The sequence below is a fragment of the Sus scrofa genome, chromosome 2 (assembly GCF_000003025.6).
Source record: "Sus scrofa isolate TJ Tabasco breed Duroc chromosome 2, Sscrofa11.1, whole genome shotgun sequence".
Classification (NCBI taxonomy): Eukaryota; Metazoa; Chordata; class Mammalia; order Artiodactyla; family Suidae; genus Sus; species Sus scrofa.
Window position 1 is genome coordinate 133,146,345 of NC_010444.4, and position 19,658 is coordinate 133,166,002.

At 37.4% G+C, this 19,658-nt stretch overlaps 1 long non-coding RNA gene across 2 annotated transcripts in view; it reads left to right on the top strand.

Moving 5' to 3' along the window:
* The window catches only part of LOC110259475, a 407,237-nt gene that overhangs the window by 324,763 nt on the left and 62,816 nt on the right, over positions 1-19,658 (top strand). For both annotated transcript variants that reach the window (XR_002341895.1, XR_002341896.1), the window contains one exon: positions 724-818. This is a non-coding gene — a long non-coding RNA (uncharacterized LOC110259475). The remainder of the gene's footprint in view (positions 1-723; positions 819-19,658) is intronic.

A 19,658-nucleotide genomic window follows, 5' to 3' on the forward strand; every position in this document is an offset into this window, starting at 1 on the left:
ATTAAAAGGTAATGTTTGGTTCTTGGTATTAATTTGTGTTTTCTGAAGGTTTTGCTGTTTTAGATGATTTGGGATAATGCCAAACTAAAACAAGGATCTCTATGTTTTTGAGCTTCTGAGAAATTAGACAACAATTTTATCATGAAGCATTCAATGGCCTAGAAATAATCTTTTGTCTCTGGTTTGGTTCATACTCTGCAAAATCTCCAAGAATTGAATAGTGGCAAACTTACTTTGAGAAAGAGAATGCTTGGAACTTACTTTATAAAATATTCTTTCTTTGAATTAATCTGCATATCAAAGGTTGCAGATAGGACTCTGACAATGTGAATTAATTTTTTAAATGGACTATGCCATTTGTTTATTATTTTATTCTTCTTTTTCCTCTGTGTGATATTTTAAGTACAAACTTTTGAATTTGTTAAAACTTTTTAATGGGAGCTATGAAAATGCTTTTAAAATATTTGCAAGCCAAAAAACATGTTCAGTTGCTTAAAATGCTTCAGTCAAGGTACGGTAGCCTATGGGAATACTGACATGTTGTCTTGTATTAGCCTAACAAGAAAGCATCTAAGAAATGCCCTGATAAAAGATTGGTATGCCAAGGTTTTGTCAGTATTAATATGAAAAAGGTGATACTGGCAAAAAGTAGAACTTCAGACTCTGGGAATTGCTTCCCATACTGAAGCTGCTTTACCTTTGATTTTTTTTTTTTTTTTCTAGGTCACTGTCTCACAAACTACATGCTGAACCCCTAGTGGGACCATGAAGATACTGTGAGTTTTCTTGATGATCAGAGCAGAGGAGACCCACCAGTGGTAGGTAGCAGTAGAAACCTCAGGCGATTATAGAAATGAACCAGATGCCCCACCTCTTCTGGTCCCTGTCTCAGTACCTCCAAATCAACAAGCTTTTTTTCTAGTCTTTTCAGATGTTCTGCCTTGCTGAAACAGAGATGAATATGGTAACTTTTCCTTTATTTTTTCCTTTCTTTAATAATTAAAGTTAATGACGATGAATTAATTACTTTGTGCCATGAGACAGTGTACTAAGTGCATTAGATAGATTATTTCATTTAAATAATTCTCCACAGAATTCTTGGAAATAGATACAACTTTTTTTTTTTCCAGTTTATAAATGGAGAAGCTGAGGCTTGGAGAGTTTTAGTGATTTGTATAAGACCATTCAGCTAAAAATAAATGCTACCAGTTTTGAACACATGAAATCTGAATATAAGACTCACAGTCTTCTTTCTCTTTTCCTTTTGTCTTCCTATTGATTTTAGTTGAATGAAATGGTCCAAGAACAGTTTCTTTATCATTATCAGCTAGGCTGAGGGTGGGGAGTAAGCCGCTTTATTCAGGGCAGCTCAGACAGCATATGCTGAGAAGCTTTTTCAAATGGCAAAAAAATGCTTCCTATAGAGCTTAAGAAATGCCCTTTAGAACCCTCAAGTTCTGCCTAAGAATTACTTTGTCTAATGGGAGAAAAAGAAATTATTATTTTAAAAGTACAGCAGATGCAGAGGCTTAGAGGCTGACAAAAATTCAGGAGCCTTATGAGTTAATTCTCTAGCTTCTCAGACTGCTTTGACACAATTAAATATTTTTAGTAAGGATGACATCATTGTGTTAGAATTCTACAGTCTCAAAGTTCCCTTCACTGCTCAGCAGTTAATGAACCCAACTAGGATCCATGAGATGCAAGTTCAATCCCCAGGTTCAATCAGTGGGTTAAGGATCCACTGTTGCCATGAGCTTTGGTGTAGGTCACAGATGTTGCGGCTCAGATCTGGTGTCGCTGTGGCTGTGGTGTAGTCTGGCAGCTGTAGCTCCGATTTGACCCCTACTGGGAACGTCCATAGGCCATAGGTGTGGCCCTAAAAAGCAAAAATAAAAATAAAATAAAAATTCTACAGTCTCTTTGAGAAAGCATCCCCCTCTCACCTCCTCATTGCTTCCTTCTTCGATCCCCTGCTTTTCATGAAGATAACTGTGTAATACCTCGGCCATGTTGAGAGTTAAGGGATATATTTCACAGCTAATTTCTTCCAAATGAATTACACAAACTTAAATAGAAATGGAATTACAGTAATGGTAGTGAAAACACCCAGGACAGTTCCTTCCATTTATAATAATTTTTCTAAAAACTGAAAAGTATCATTAAAGGCAGTTTTTTGAAGATATTAACAAATGACCAAAGACCTATCACAACTGATAAAAAAGAAAAAAAAATGCTTTTGAAAGACTGTTGTTGCTTTGGGTAAAAACTGCAAGCTTGTGACTTTCTCAGGTAAATTTCTGCGCAAATCCAATTCCAGCACAAGAAAACACTGCCTTCCTAGTAGGAAGAGGGACATGTCAGAGTTCAGAGGAAGATTTGACAATTACCTGACAAGGGTTTCATTTTTTCCCCTCCAGTAAAATTTTAGCCTCTGTCTTCCTGCTGACAGGCCATTTTCTCAGTACTGAGATAGTCTGCAATCTTGTGTTTTATACTATACTGTTTCTTTTTCAAAATTGGAATTGTCTTTAAAAACTATGTACATGTGGAGTTCCCTTTGTGGCGCAGTGGTTAACGAATCCGACTAGGAACCATGAGGTTGCAGGTTCTATCCCTGCCCTTGCTCAGTGGGTTGAGGATCCCACATTGCTGTGAGCTGTGGTGTAGGTTGCAGACGCGGCACGGATCCCACATTGCTGTGGCTCTGGCGTAGGCTGGCGGCTACGGCTCTGATTAGACCCCTAGCCTGGGAATCTCCATATGCCGTGGGAACTGCCCTAGAAAAGGCAAAAAGACAAGGAAGGAAGGAAGGAAGAAAAACAAAGAAAGAAGAAAAAAAAAAAACTGTGTACATGTTGGGATAATTAGGGCAGAGCAGGCATGTCAGACCTTTATGTTTAACTTTGGTGGTGGGCTGAAGCCTTCCTTTGGGAGGTGAAGCCTGGAAGAAAACAGATGCATTCTCAAAAAGAAAAATCTGCCTTTAGCCATTGTTAGTATACTATAGATTGTTCATGTGCAAAATATCCCCCAGACTCCATTGGATATTCAAGTGTTACGTCTTTTTAATTTGGCTAACCCTTGTTGGGGACATGGCTCGGATTGTCAGTGTCGAAAAATGAGACACATGAACACGGGGGATCTCACCAAGGCTCTTTACTTCTGCAGAAGGGCGCAGGTGCTCAAAAAGTGCACGCAAAGAAGAAAAGACCCTCCCTGTTTATTCCTAACACAGGTGATGTACCTGTCCCCTTTCCATTGGTTAGGTCAGGGTGCACTTTCTTCTCTGTTGTCTAATTTGAAACAAATTGTTACTGGGAGAAGAGGGAAAGAGGAGGGGGCATCACAGGAAGGCATTTCAGCAGAAACTGGAACGAAATGGAGTAACCAAGATTTCCTTTGATAGAGAAGACGTTATGTTCCTTTCCATACCCTGGAAGAGGCAGGGGTGGCACATGTGCTTAGGAAGATCAGTGGCTTGGAGAACTAAACTGTTTGTTGGAGTCACGTCAGTTTGGGGCCATCATCCAGATTTAGGTACACCTAGAGGAGAAGCAAAACAAAGATCTAGCCTGACCTGAGCTCTTAACTCACCCTCTGCACATCACAGCCATCAGGTTGACTAGATCTATATACACATATCTCCCTGGGTGAATGTGTTAGTTAGGGCTCCTCAGAGAAACATACCAATCAGATAGATACATAGGAAGGGAGGGAGGCAGAAAAGGAAGAAGGGAGGGAGGGGAGAAGGGAGGGAGGGATCAAAGAAGAAAAGTAGACAGAAACAGAGAGGTTTGTTATAAGGAATTAACTCATGCAATTATGATCACTAAGAAGTCCCAGGAGCCATTCATTATCAGCAAGCTAGAGACCCAGGAGGGCCAGTCGTTTACTTCCAGCCTGGGTCTCTTGAGAATAAGGAGAGCACATGGTGTAAGTTCTAGTCTGAGTCAGAGAATGGAGGCAGAAGAAGATCAGTGTTCCAACTGGAAGAGAAAGAGACTTCATTCTTATTCAGCCTTTTTATTCTACTCAGACTTTCCAGGATTGGGTGAGGCCCACCCACATTGAGGGGGGCAATCTGCTTTACTGAGTCTGTCAATTCAAATGTTCATCTCATTCAGAAATACTCTCATAGATATATGCCCATTATACGTTTAACCCAATATTTGAGCACCCCATGGCACAGTCATGTTGACACATAAAATTAAAATTATCACAGTGACTCAAAGTGAACTTTCTCATCTTGCTGGCCAAAGAGCTGACCTTGTTTAGAAAAACACATCTCATAACCTCATGCTTATAATGGGACAAAGATGGGGCTGGGCCAAATTCTTGTTACCCAAAGGTTCATTAACTACAGTGAGGATAATACAAAGCTACCCAGGCTAAAAGAGAAACTGGTGAAGATTCCTTGTTAATACTCAGCCAGAAGTAATATGTCTTAGACCTAAACGTCCTTAAGCACAATAAAATCTACTTGGAGGAATACGAAGCCAACTGTATCACAGGACAACCTTGATAAGGATCATAATAGAGAAAAGAGTGCTATGAGAGTACAGGATGAAGGATACAGGAAGGTGATTTTTAGGTCTGGAATTATTTCATAGTTGATCTTATCCTTTTCTTACTTAGGGCAGCTTTTTAAAAAAAAATTAAGGTGTAAATACCATAAAATCCAGCATTTCAGGTTGTACAGTTTACTGACTTTCAATATATTCATATAGTTGTGCAACCACACCACTGGCTAATGCCAGAACATTTTTTTTCCACCCTCAGGGCAACTTTTTTTGCAGCAGATAATGTTTTCTTAAATTTTACTATCATATACAAATCTTAAAAATGCTATGGCATGAATTTATGGGTGAAGTATTTTGACTCATCAACCTGGACCAGAAGCAGTTGTTTTCTCGTATTTCTCACAACACCTCTTGCCTCATGCCGTCTGTTATCGATAAGTCATTGACTCCAGTGGAACCGTGTCCATTCCTCATACTGCATCTTTGCCCTAACATGTTTACCATGATTTTATATATGAGTCTTATGTGCACATCAGTTCTGATTTTCCTTTTTAGGGAAATAAGTTCTATCACTGAATAAGTTGCTTCCTGAGCGTCTTTTACTGAAGGATTTCCTCTATTTTGGGTCTCCAATTGCCATTTAAAATAATCAGTATCTTTACTTATTAAATGTCTGTAATTTGTGGTTAACTGTTTTTCAGTTTTTCTGGAACTACCGCAGTAGTTGAAAGCTCTTTGTCCTAGACCATGCATTGGAAGAGCAACTTGGCCCATTTAAAACCCATGGTTGAGGAGCTTCCATTATAAAGATACATTTTTTTCATCTTTATCTTTTTATTGCAGTGAAGCAGCAAAATGACTCCAAAGATTATTATTATTTGTCACTAAACTTATCTGTTGACTTAGGCCTAGAAATATGCATTTTCATCTCCAAACTCGTCTTCAGAATTCATCACCTTGGACTATCATATATGTCTGCACAACACAAATTCTGTATAAAACAGAAAGACGTTATTAATAACCAAACTAAAAATTTTCAAAAAACACTTTGTGGTACAGTTGACTCCTAGTTGACCTAGTCTACACTTTGCAGTGTTTAGAATATCAAGGTGTTAAGAAGAGAGTTGAGCCATAGCATGTGAAAAATCCCTTTTCTAGGGTCAAAATTGTCATTTGATTCTCTATTACACCAGCAGAAATTGTTGATCTTAGGTAAAGGGAGGTTGGGGGAGATAATGGGAAGAAGAAACTGCCATCCGTCTCTTGTCCTCAATTCTGTACAAGACACATGCTTTATTTTTGGCTGTCCCTTTCTTGTGTCCATGTCAGAAAAGGACCCAACCAAGAGTCCTGTCTTACTAATTTCTAATACTGTTATAATGTATTTATTTAATACTGTGGTAATACTCCCGAGCCATTGTCAGTAAGAGATGAATTTGAGTCCTTTTTTTACTGGTGCTAATAAGTCTCATCTGAGTTGCTGAGCTGTCTTGCCTCGTATACTGTGTGCTCAGCCATGTGTGACCTGGATGGAGTCACGGGGCCTCTGAGGCAAAGGTCAGATGAGTAAAAACCTCACTAGGACCTGGCACTAACCTTCCTTTAGCAGTTCCCAACTCTAATGATCTGTTTACTTGTCTTTTTTCCCCACTGAACCAGATCTTCCATGAAGGAAAGTTTGTTTTGTTTTAATTTACTATTAATTCCCTGCATGTTACATCACACCCTGTAAAAGGCTAAGGTGCCCTAAGTATTTACTTTGTGTGGGAACTCCCTGAGACATCTTGCATCTGCCTGCTTCACGCTCATTTGTGAAGACAGCTACTCTAACAAAATGCTCATAATAATCTGATTTTAATAGCAGCAAACCCCAGTAGGCACTGGATAAGAGCCTAACTCTTTTTTTTTTTTTTTTTTTTTTTTGTCTTTTTTCTATTTACTGGGCCACTCCCGCGGCATATGGAGGTTCCCAGGCTAGGGGTCGAATCGGAGCTGCAGCTGCAGGCTCGCTGGATCCGAGCCGCGTCTGCAACCTACACCACAGGTCACGGCAACACCGGATCGTTAACCCACTGAGCAAGGGCAGGGACCGAACCCACAACCTCATGGTTCCTAGTCGGATTCATCAACCACTTCGCCACGACGGGAACTCCAAGAGCCTAACTCTTAAAAACACGTTAATGTACCAGTCACTCTATGAATGGCAGAATAAATGTAATTTTTCCTGGCAAAACAGAAGCAACTCAAGTAACACCCTATATTTTTTTTTTCATGTCGTTTGGCCTGTGGGCTACAAAAAAAATGAAAAGTAATTTTATCCCAGCTAAACAGTCACCTTTGGGGAATCCCAGAGCCTGTAGTGTCTTGAATTGCTGAAAATATCTCAGCTCTGTTGTCTCCTTAAGACATACATCTGTAGATTGTGCTCTGCCAGTGGGGATTATTTAGTTATTTGTGATGCTGCATCATCGGAAGGGCACGGAATGTTGTCCTTCTCTTGCCTCAGACTCTAGGGATATTTGCCGGAAATTAGATACTTTACTTTTGAGATGATTCATTGGCTCTAGTTATTTGTTTCCTAGTTCAAAGCATTCCTTTGCCTCTGCCATAGGATATTATGGAAATTCCCAGGGCATTTTCTTTTTAAATGAGAACTACCCCTGTGGTCTTTTACCCTGAAGAGCAAGTCATGCCATGGGGGTGACAATTAAGAACCAGGTGAATCTTTCCTTGACCTTATAATATACTCTTCACCAAACCATAATATGCTGCAGCTTATCACAGCTTTATTTAGTAAAGCTTAGCCCAGCTGTTTTCCTTGGTTTCTCTGATGTCTTCTTGATCAGATTATTAATAAAGTCATCATTGTTTTCTTTTAAATCTCTGTTACCATATCTTTGCTATTTCTTTCTTTCTTTCTTTTTTTTTTTTTTTTTTTTTTTTTTTTTTGTCTTTTCTAGGGCCGCACCCACAGCATGTGGAGGTCCCCAGGCTAAGGGTCTAATTGGAGCTATAGCTGCCAGCCTACGCCAGAGCCACAGCAACACCAGATCCAAGCTGTGTCTGCGACCTACACCACAGCTCATGGCAATGCTGGATCCTTAACCCACTGAGCAAGGCCAGGGATCGAACCCGCAACCTCATGGTTCCTAGTCATTTTCTTTAGCCACTGAGCCACAACAGGAACTCCTCTTTGCTATTTCTTATTTACATGTGTTAATTATCTTTCAGGTTCACTAATTCTCCTCTGATGAGGAATTCCCTTTTTTTTAGGCCGTTTTGTCTTTTCCTTCCTAATTTTTGGATTTTTCATTTTCATAGTTACATTTTGCAAAAACTCTCAAATCAGGTCAATCCCCATCTCACCTGAGTTTGTATTTAAAATGAACTTGCTTGAGAAACTCTTCCTCAACCATGTTACACCTAGATTATGTGGATCATTAGGAAAAAAAATTCCTGAGAGTCAAAAAAAATTTTTCAGGTCTGTCGTGGCTATTTCTGTCCCTTAATATTGCCCAGCATTTTCCAAACCATTTTTCTTAACTCTGTGTGAACCTGGCCTTCCTCAGACTGGTGTGAAGGATGAGAAGGAAGAATAAATCATCTTTTCTCCTATATCAAAAATGAAGTAAATAATCCTTAGGAAATCCTATGATGTTGCTGTTATAAGTAACACCATCTTAGAGCTTTAGCAGTATCCAAGTCCTAAAAAAGGAGATTAACCCTCTAGTCTACATAACTAAAAATCGAAGGAACTGGATTCCAAGCCAGGCAGTAGACTTTCCAATCCCAAACTCTTTTGGCTTTCTACTATTCACATTGAAGAGCAAGGTACTGGAAAACTGATTGGGAACTGTGTCTAGGGGATGCGTCGGGAGATATACGCTGAGGACTGATGGTCTTCACCGCAGGGTTCTTTGGCTTGGCTCTTTCAGGGATGCAGTATTTATGCTTATTGTAGCTTTACCTCTCCCCCCAAAATTGTGCTCATCAGTTAATTTCAGAGACGATCCCTTAATCAGTTGCCTGGGAGATAGCGTTCTTGAGGACAGGTGAAAAAGGGACCCGTGCATCTCATTGTTCAGTGTGTAGACATTTACTTAATCCTGTTTTTCATTTTCCTGGAGTCCCTTCGAGTCTCCCTGATGGACGCTCTCCAAGTCATCTGTGGGAATGGAGGACAGAATCTGTGTTTTTAACAGCTTCTTTACAAAATGTCTTTTGGCCAGCCTCCTGTATCCAGTCCAGTTGCATACCTGTGATGTCACTCAATTTGATGCCTCTCAGGTTCTGAGAATTTCTTGGGTTCAATGGTCCAAAATAGCCAGCCTCTAGTTTCCTTCGTTTGGGGATTTTCTTGCTCTCTAATCCGTCTAGCTTCCAGAATTGAGTCACTGTCATTTCTTCCTGTATTCACTTTATTCTTACGGACCTCTTTAAAACTTTTCACTATCATTTTTACCGAATTTCACAACAGAGCAATGGAACCAGAATGTGTTCAATCCTTCATGTTTCACTGACGTTCAAGAATTGATTTCTTTCTTTTTATAATCGCATTGATTTCTAAGACATTTTGTGAGCTCTAGTGCCAGAATTCCAAGTCAGGAAGTTATTACCTTGTTTACTGAGGTACATGACAAAGTAACTGATGAGCCAGTAAAATTATATAGTTCATCTCCCAATTTTCTGGCTGTGTTTGCAATTGGTGATTTAGGTGCCTGTGACAGCACGAGGGGCACTTTATGCCCGTCATTGCCATATACATGTCATCTAACTATCGTTTGAAAATTAATGATGGCTCAACAATTAGCATTTCTTTCAGGTAAATTTTATTCAAAGGCTATAAAAAATATAATTTGCTTCCATGGCGTTGAAAAACCATTCTACCGTTTTCTTCTTACTTTAGTAGAATTTTATTTTTTAAAAAAGAGATTTCCAAGAATTTTCTGAAACTCCAACCCAGCACTGTTTCTTTGCTCGAAGTTTTTATTCCACATTCTTCTGAATTGATATTTTCTCATTAAGTGGAGACTCTTTTCATATTAACAGATCTGTCCTAAAATTATCTTTTTAACTTTCAAGAGAGTGCCTAGTTCTAATACTTTGGGATGAATTGAGAAAATTCATGCTTACTTTATCTAAGTTTTAGGGATATTTATCTCCACAGCTCCTTAATTTTTTTTTTTTTTTTTTTTTTTTTTGGTAAGGGAGAATCAATTATTTTAGTCTGTGTTCAAACTGATATCTTTCATCATTTTAATTTTGTGTCTTTGGCCCGTCTCCAGCTTCATTATGTTTGTTTTGAGGTTCATTAACCAGAAAGTCATGTGGTACTTCTAGTGTGAATTCTTTATGAGTTTTTAATCAGGATAGAATTTTGTTTTCTGTTTGGCTCACTGTATTTCCTGATGAGATTCAGAGCTTTTTCCATTGTGAACTTCATTTTGAAGTCTTCAGAGTGTCTGTAATGATAACTAGATTTGATTTCCTGAACAAAAGTGGGATCTTCAGTTCTGTCCTTTTTATTTAGGATACAAATGAATAGGAACTAGAAGATTCTTTAGAAGTCATATTGCACAGTTCCTCTTGAGGGAACAAAACCCAAAAGATGCTCAAGTTTCTAGGATATAGGTCACTCAAAAAACCTGGACTCTTGGATCCTAACCAGGAATTTTTTCACTTCATACTTCTGCCCAGAAAATCATGTCTACCCTACCTAAATTTCCTTAAGTCAATGGTTTAATTGAATTAGGAGAGTCCTACATATCACACTTTTCTTTTCTTACCTGTCATCTCCATTATCTCTGTCATTTCCAGTTTCCTTTCCCACTGTCTGTTTATTGTCCTTAAAATTTTCTCTTACTTCCACCTATTGTTTCTATACCTTCTCTTGGTCCTGCTTTCCCTGAATCTGTTATCATTTGTGAATTTTGTCCCCTCTGAAAACAAGAGGATCAAAGGCCAGAGCTCTGATCTACCTCATTGCCATTTTTGCCTTACTGCTACTGTCTGTGCTCCAGGCAGCAGCTTGAGTGTTCATTAGAAAAACCATCTGGGAGTTCCCGTCGTGGCGCAGTGGTTAACGAATCCGACTAGGAACCATGAGGTCGCGGGTTCGGTCCCTGCCTTGCTCAGTGGGTTAACGATCCGGCGTTGCCGTGAGCTGTGGTGTAGGTCGCAGACGCGGCTCGGATCCCGCGTTGCTGTGGCTCTGGCGTAGGCCGGTGGCTACAGCTCTGATTCAACCCCTAGCCTGGGAACCTCCATATGCCGCGGAAGCGGCCCAAGAGATAGCAACAACAACAACAACAAACAACAACAACAAAAGACAAAAGACAAAAAGACAAAAAAAAAAAAAAAAAGAAAAACCATCTGTAGAGAAAGAAAAAAGAATATAAAACAAGAGTTCCCACTGTGGCTCGGTAGGTTAAGAACCTGACTAGTATCCATGAGGATGTGGGTATGATCCCTGGCCTTACTCAGTGGATTAAGGATCTGGCATTGCCGCAAGCTGTGGCGTAGGTCATAGATGCGGCTGAGATCCATCCTTGCTGTGTCTGTGCCATAGGTCTGTAGCTGCAGCTCCAGTTCAAGCCCCAGGCTGGGAATTTCCATGTAGAGCAGCTGCAGCCCTAAAAAGAAAAAAAGAAAAGAATAAAGCAGATTCACTGAGATAAAGCCAGGATGACTCTCCAATTCTTCTTAAGACTCAGCTATATTCCTATGTCTTGGGGTTGCAAAAAACATCCCTATATTCTTATAATAAATTTTCTTACTATGCATATGAGACTTCAGTTCATTTCTGCTACTAGGAACTGAATTTTCCTAGTTAATATCATATGTTTAAATAAAAAGATGAACTGTTTGAATATTTATATATTGAAAGGAATTTTATGAGCTATAACAACACCACTGAAGATGTTGTTTCTATGGGAAAAATGTATATCCAGATAATATAAATCACTATTTTGAATTGAAGCCTCAACTCTGAATTTGAGATTTCAGTTTTTATCAATTATCCATGTTCGTATTAATTATACTTTTAAAAGCACATACTGATATCCCTCCCTATTACTTTGTCTTCTTAGTGAAGGACAGAACCCATGCTCTAGTCCTGGAAGGCAGTCTTTAGCTGTTCCTGACTTAAAAAATTCTGCCTTGGCCAACAGTCTCACCCGGTGAACTCCTTGACTTCAGTCAGAGTTTTTGGAGTAATATTAAGTCAGTATCAGTTAAAAATGTGTCGTGTAAAGAAACTTAGCACTATGCTGAAGGAGAAAAGGCTTTCGCAGCATCTACTAACCTCTTACTCAACGATCCCCTTAGCCACAAAGTTGTAAAATTGAAAAAAAAAAAAAAAATTCGTTTGCCATAAAGATGGAAACTCTGGCCTTTAAATCAAATCAGCTCAATTAGTAAATCATCTCAGAATGTTCAGCCATGCTTTTAGGTAGATGAATTTGTGCAGGGGTGTGTGTGTGTGTGTGTGTCGTGGCAGTGGGGAAAGTCGGGGGCAGGTAGACTGGGTTGTCAATAAAGCATTTTAAGTCAGATAAGGAAAAAAATTAGATAAGCCCTGTCTGTTAATTGCTGAGGCATTATCCAGTGAACATCAGTTAAAACAGAAGGCTTTGATTTGGGGAGAAAAATAATTTTAAAGAGAGCTGTTGTTGTTCTTAATTACAGGGTAAGACCAAGACCAATTCACTGCTTCCCTCCACCCCCACCCTTAGAGAAAGGAATCTCAATAACATACCGTTCTGTACAAGAACTTGACCATCAGCTTTATTCATCAGCAAAACCAAAGACACAATTGCAGGATGTTCTCTATTATTTAGCATGGAATGCCTTTATCACTTTATGTCCTTGTCTGACATTCCTCCTTGTTTGTTTCCATTAAATGTTTGGCTTTTAGTTACATAGTGCAGTGCCAAAGAAGTCAGCACATGGGAATTGATATTACTTAGAGCATTACAGTGGTGTCACCTCTTCCTTTAAAATGTTGATCAACACTGCCTACCACGTTGAGTATAGTGGAACCATGTAATATAAGCCATACTGACTGCTGTGAGGAGCAAAATGAATAATAAACTCTATAAAAAGTCCTATTGAGAATGAATTATATGGCCGACTCTTTGATCTCGATGATTTTATTTTTTAAATGATGTAGCAAAATCCTAAAATATTCTATAGTGATAACATGTTAGAAGTTCAGCGTTTTCCCTGCTTTAGCTCCCTGCACAAAAACAAAGGCAAATGCTTTTGCTGGGAGTCAGGGGGAGGCAGAAGCGTGTGTCAGAGAATTGTGCTTTTTTCTTTCTTATATTTATCAGTGGACTTTTCTGTAGATAGAAAAAGGCAACTAACTTGGGCAAAGTAATCATTCTGCTGTCATTTTTCTCAATTATTCTAATGTGATTTTCAGGCGTGGTTGCCATAGATCATTTATTCATTTAGGAGTAATGCTTATGGAAGTGGATAGTGCATATTTCTTTATGTGTTTTTATAATTTATAAGGACAATTTGGCAATGAGAAGTTTGGACGTCTCCCTAAGACACTTTGGCTATCTTCCTCTAACCATATGACAAGCCTCATTTCACATACTTTTCAAATTCCTCCTCTAAATCTTTTGCTTTAGGGATGGTTTCAGAATACAGTAAGAGTAGTTGGCTTCTGAAGGTGGCTGTTTGAGGACTAGATGCTTCTTGGCAGTTAATTCTTTCTTTCTCTGTGGATTCTAAGTGGAATGTCTTTGGAATAATAATGATGCATAATTCTTTCCTACCATGCCCAGGATATTCCTGGTAATTTTTAATTACATTATTTCTAGATGCATGTACCAGATAACATATGTATTTATTTCTTTGCATATCTTTCTTAAATTTTTCTCACCTCTAAAATTAAAAAACCCAAATTATAGACATGGTGAAGTTTGACTGTAACTTGGCTGGGTTTTAAATAAGTCCCTCCAAATAAGTGCTTTGTCTTTAATATATTTTTTATTTACAAACCTGCACCATGTTTTATGTTCTTTGATTGATTGCTTTCCATTTGTTGTAACTAATCAATCAAGGTATGATTACTGGGTTGCTAATATTTCTGTTTATGTGACTTGGGTGTTTTTAAACATTTACATAAGACTTTATCTAGATGTTTATTATCTTGGATGATTATTTCTTTGGTTTCCAGTGCCATAAACTTCTTTTTATTTAGAGCTAATGATCATGAAACAGGTTTCTGTGCCACTTAATACTACTCTAATTGAGAAGTTCTGCTTTTAAGACTAAAACTACATCTTTTTGCTGGGTAACAGTTGGTTTCTGGAGGCCTGCACCATTATTGAGTCAGTATTTCTTGTTTCTATCCATAGTCTGTCTACTCTAGTCAATTCACTCACCCACATTCCTAGATGTTAATTTTGCAAAATACTTCCTTCCCCAGCATGTTTCTTAGCCTGTTATTTCCCTCAAATTAAAATGATAGAAACAATCAGAAGAGAACTTAAGCCACCCTCTACATCTCCTCACCTACCTGTGTCTATCCCTGTATCTTCTGCCTTCTGAATTTACTCTAATGAACATTTATGTTCCTGGCAGATGTCAACATCTCTGTCCTGCAAAGATCCTCTTTTTTTTTTTTTTCCCTTGCCTGCTTGAAAAAAAATTGCTCTAGAATTCTTTATTCTTTCTCTTTCATTTATGCAATTTCCTCTCAAGTGGATTGTTCTTATCAGTCCCCAAACACATAGATCTCCCATCTTAAATTCTCTTGTCCCCACATTCTCCTCTAGTTACTGTCCTGTTTCTATCTTTTTTAAAAAATATATATTTTAAACTTTATATATAATAAAATTCACTCTGTCAATCTGTTTTCCACAGTTACTCTATCATTTTACTGTCTCACCAGCCGTGTGTGTGATTTCCAGTTGTCTACCTTCTTGCCAGTACTTGATATTGTCAGTTTCTTTTCCCTTTTTCTCTTTCCTTCTTCTTTTCTTCCTCCTCTCCCTCCTCCTTCTTTTTAATTTCTGACATTCTAATAGGTATGTAGTGATATCTCTGTTGCCATTTTAATTTGCATTTTGTTAATTGCTAATAAAGTTGAGCATCCTTCTGTGTGCTTGTTTGTCATCCATATATTTTCTTTGGCTAGGTGTCTATTCAGATCTTTTGTCCATTTTATGTTACATTGTTGGGTCTTTTTTACAATTGAGAGTCAAGAGATTTTAATATACTTTATAGAAAAGTTTGTGTCATATATATGATTTGTGAATGTTTTCTCCGAATCTCTAACTTGTTCTTTCATTCTCGTAATATTCTTTTTTTTTTGTAAAAGAAAAAGTTCTTAATTTTAATAAAGCCAAGTTTGTCTCTTTTTTTAAAAAAAATAATTAATAGTGCTTTTAGTGTCAAACCCAAGAACTGTTCAACCTAAGATCAAGAAATTTTCTTCTATTACTTTAAAATGTTTTGTAATTTTACATTTTTTTTTGGTCTTTTGTCTTTTTTTTAGGGCCGCACCAGTGGCATATGGAGGTTCCCAGGCTAGGAATACAATTGGAGCTGTAGCTGCCTGCCTACGCCACAGCCATAGCCACGCCACACCCGAGCCGGGTCTGTGACCTATATCCACCACAGCTCACAGCAACGCGGGATCCTTTACCCACTGAGAGAGGCCAGGGATCAAACCTGCAACCCCACGGTTCCTAGTCAGATTCATTTCCGCTGTGCCACGACGGGAACTCCTAATTTTACATTTTATACTTGGAGTTTAAGATCCATTTTAGATTAATTGTTGAACAAGATATGATATATAGGTTGAAGTTTAATTTTTTTTCAAATGGATGTTTGCTTATTCTAACACTGTTTATTGAAAGCACTGTACTTTTTCTTTTTTTCCCCCCATTTTAAGAGATTTTATTGAAGTATAGTTGATTTACAAGTTGTGGTAATTTCTGCTATACAACAAAGTGATTCATTTACACATATACACACATCCATTCTTTTTCAGATTATTTTCCCATATAGATTATCACAGAATTTGATTGGTAGAATTCCCTGTGATGTACAGCAGGTCCCCATTGGCCAGTCATTCAGTCTACCACAGTGTGCATGTGCCAGTCTCACATCCCCAGTTCACCCCTTCCCCCACCCCACATGTCTCTTTTAGTAACCAGAAGTTTCTTTACAATGTCTGTGAGTCTGTTTCTGTTCTGCAGTAAGTTCATTTGTATCTTTTTTTTTTAGATTCCACATGTAAGTGATACCATATGATGTTTGTTTTTCACTGTCTAACTTCACTTAGTATAATAAGCCCTAGGTCCCATCCATGGTGCTGCAAATGGCATTATTTTATTCCTTTTTATGGCTGAGTAATATTCCATTTTGTGTGTGTGTGTATGTGTGTGTGTGTGTATCACATATTCTTTATACAGCATATATATGGGTCTTGTTTTTGTGTCCATTCAGCCAGTCGATGTCTTTTGGTTGGAGCATTTAGTCCATTTACATTTTGTTCTCTTCTCTTGTGGTTTGATGACTATCTTTAGTGTTATGTTTGAATTGCATCTATTGTAGATTTTTGGTTTGTGGTAATCATGAGGTTTTGATATGAGTCTATATATACACACAAGATTGGTTTTAGTTGCTTGTCTCTTAGTTGCAAATGCATTAAGATCCATTTTGGGTTAATTGTCGAACAAGATGTGAGGTATAGGTTGAAGTTTGATTTTTTTTCCATATGGATGTTCACTTGTTCCGACACTGTTTATTGAAAGTACTATACTTTTTCCATTGAATTCTTTGTGCACCAGTATAATCCACTGTATGCTTCTTTGTACTGATCTTTTTCTGAATTGATTTGCATCTCCCTGATGATCAGTGTTGAGTATCTTTCATGTGCCTATTGGCCTTCTGTATGTCTTCTTTGGAAAAGTGTCTATTTAGATCCTGGGTCCATTTTTCAATCATATCATTTGTGGTTTTGCTATTGAATTGTATAAGTTCATTATGTACTTTTATTATAAGCTCTTTCTCTGTTATACGGCTTATAGATATTTTCTTCTATTCCATAAATTACCCCTTCACATTGTTGTTTCTTTTCTTTTATAGAGCTTTTTATTTGATGTAGTCCCAACTGTTCATTTTTGCTTCTGTTGCCTGGGTTTTTTGGTGTCATAGCTAAGAAATTGTTTCCAAGGACATTGTCAGAGAGCTTTTCCCCATGTTTTTTTTTTTTTCCTAGCATTGTTTCAGTTTCATGTCTTCTACATTTAAGTCTATAATGCATTTTCAGTTAATTTTTGTGATTGTTATAAAATAGGTGTCTAACTTCATTTTTTGCATATAGATAGTTATCTCAGTACCAATTATTGAAGAGACTGTGTTTTTTCACATTGAATATTCTTGGCTCTCTTTTCACCTCTTCATATTATTTGCTTGTGTATGCATGGGTTGATTGCTGAGCTCTCATTTCTGTTCGATTGGTCTATGTGTCTGTTTTTATGCCAGTACCATGCTATATTTATCATCATAACTTAGTAAAATAGTTTGAAATCAGGATGTGTGACTCCTTCAGCTTTGTTGTTCTTTATAAATATTGCTTTGACTATTACAGGTCTTTTGTGGTTATAAACAAATTTTAGGATTTTTTTTGTTGTTGTATTTTTGTGAAAAATGCCATTGGAATTTTGATGGTGATCATATTGAACCTATGGATGGCTTTGGATAGTTTAGACATTTCAACAGTATTAACTCTTCTGGTTCATGAATCATTTTCTGTGTGTTCTTCAATTTCTTTTCTCAGTATCTTAATAGTTTGCAGAGTGTAAGTTCCTTGGTTAATTTTTCCTGGATATTTTATTGTTTTTTCATACTATTTTTCTTTCAGATATTTTGTTTTTAAAATATAGAAATGCAGATGATTTCTCTATGCCATTTTATGTCTAGCAACTTTACTGAATTTTTTCATTCTAAAAGTTTTGTTTTGTTTTGTTTTTTTTAGTTGAGTCTTTACAGTTTTCCTATATAAGATTATGTCAACTACAGAAACAGTTTTTCTTCTTCCTTTTGTATCTAGATGCCCTTTATTTCTTTTCCTTGCCTATTTGCTCTGGTTAAGACTTCCAATACTGTGTTGAATAAGAATAGTGAGAGTGGGCACCCTTGTCTTGCTCCACATCTTAGAAGAAAAACTTTTATTTTCACCATTACATACTATGTTAGCCATAGTTGTAATCTGTGGCTTCTATTATGTTGAGTTATGTTTTTTCTTTACCCATTTTCTCAGAGTTTTTATCAGGAAAGAATGTTGAATTTTTATCAATTATTTCTTCTACATTTATTGAGAGAATCATATATTTTTTATCCTTCATTCTATTAATGTGATATATCACATGTATTGATTTGTATATGTTGAACCATCCTTTCACCCAGGGATGGTCATAGTGTATGATCATTTAATGTGCTGTTAAATTCAATTTACTAGAATTTTGTTGAGAATTTTACATCTATATTAATCAGGGATATTGGCCTATAGTGTCTTTTCATGTAGTGTCCTTATCTGACTTTGGTGTCAGGGTAATGCTGGCCTTACAAAAATGAGCTTGGGAGTTTCCTTTGTCTTCAGTTTTTTGGAAGAGTTTGAGAGGATTGGCATTAATCATTTAAATTTTTGGAAGAATCACCTGTGAAACCATCTGATTTGGGAGTTTTCTTTGTTGGGAGGCTTTTGATTACCGCTTCAGTCTCCTTATTCATGTCTTTTCAGACTTTCTGTTTCTTTATGATTCACTCTTGGCAGGTTATATGTTTCTGTTTTTCTGCCAGTTTACTCAATTTGCTGGTATGCAGTTTTTTGTAGTAGCCTCTTATAATCCTTTGTATTTCTGTGGTGTCAGTTAATGTCTTACCTTTCATTTATAATTTTATTTGGCCCTCTCTCTTTTTTCTTGGTTAGTCTAGCTAAGCGCTTATCAATTTCATTTATCTCTTAAAAAAAAACTTACTTTTCAGAAAGTGGTGCTGGGAAAACTGGACAGCTGCATGTAAATCAGTGAAACTGGAACACACCCTCACACCATGCACAAAAATAAACTCAAAATGGCTTAAATACTTAAACATAAGACAAGACACCATCAGATTCCTAGTAGAGAACACAGGCAAATCATTCTCTGACATCAGCCTTACAAATGTTTTCTCAGGTCAGTCTCCCAAGGCAATAGAAATAAAAGCAAAAATAAACCAATGGGACCTAATCAAACTGACAAGCTTTTGTACAGCAAACGAAGCCATAAAAAAAAAAAAAAAAAAAAGACAACTTACAGAATGGGAGAAAATAGTTTCAAATGATACAACTGATAGGGCTTAATCTCTAAAATATACAAACAACTTATACAACAAACAGTAAAAAAAAAAACAGCCAACAACCCAATTGAAAAATGGGCAAAAGACCTGAATAGACATTTTTCCAAGGAAGATGAACAGATGGCCAACAAGCACATGAAAAAATGCTCAACCTCCCTGATTATCAGAGAAATACAAATCAAAACTACTCTGAGGTACCACCTCACACCAGTCAGAATGGCCATCATTAATAAGTCTGCAAATAAGAAATGCTGGAGAGAGTGTGGAGAAAAGGGACCCTCCTGCACTGTTGGTGAGAAGTAAACTGGTACAACCACTACTGAGAACAGTATGGAGTTACCTTAGAACACTAAATATAGAACTACCATGTGACCCAGCAATGGGTCATATATCCAGACAAAACTTTTCTTAAAAGATACATGCACCTGTATGTTCATTGCAGCACTATTCACAGTAGCCAAGACATGGAAACAACATCAGTGTCCATCAACAAATGAATGGATTAAGAAGATGTGGTATATATACACAGTGGAATACTACTCAACCATAAAAAGAAAAAAATATGCCATTTGCAACAACATGGATGGAACTAGAGACTCTCATACTAAGTGAAGTAAGAAAGAGAGAGACAAATATCATATGATATCGTTTATATCTAGAATCTAATCTATGGCACAAATGAACTTCTCCACAGACAAGGTGTTCATGGACTTGGAGAACAAAATTGTGGTTGCCAAGGGGAGGGGAAGGAGTGGGATGGACTGGGAATTT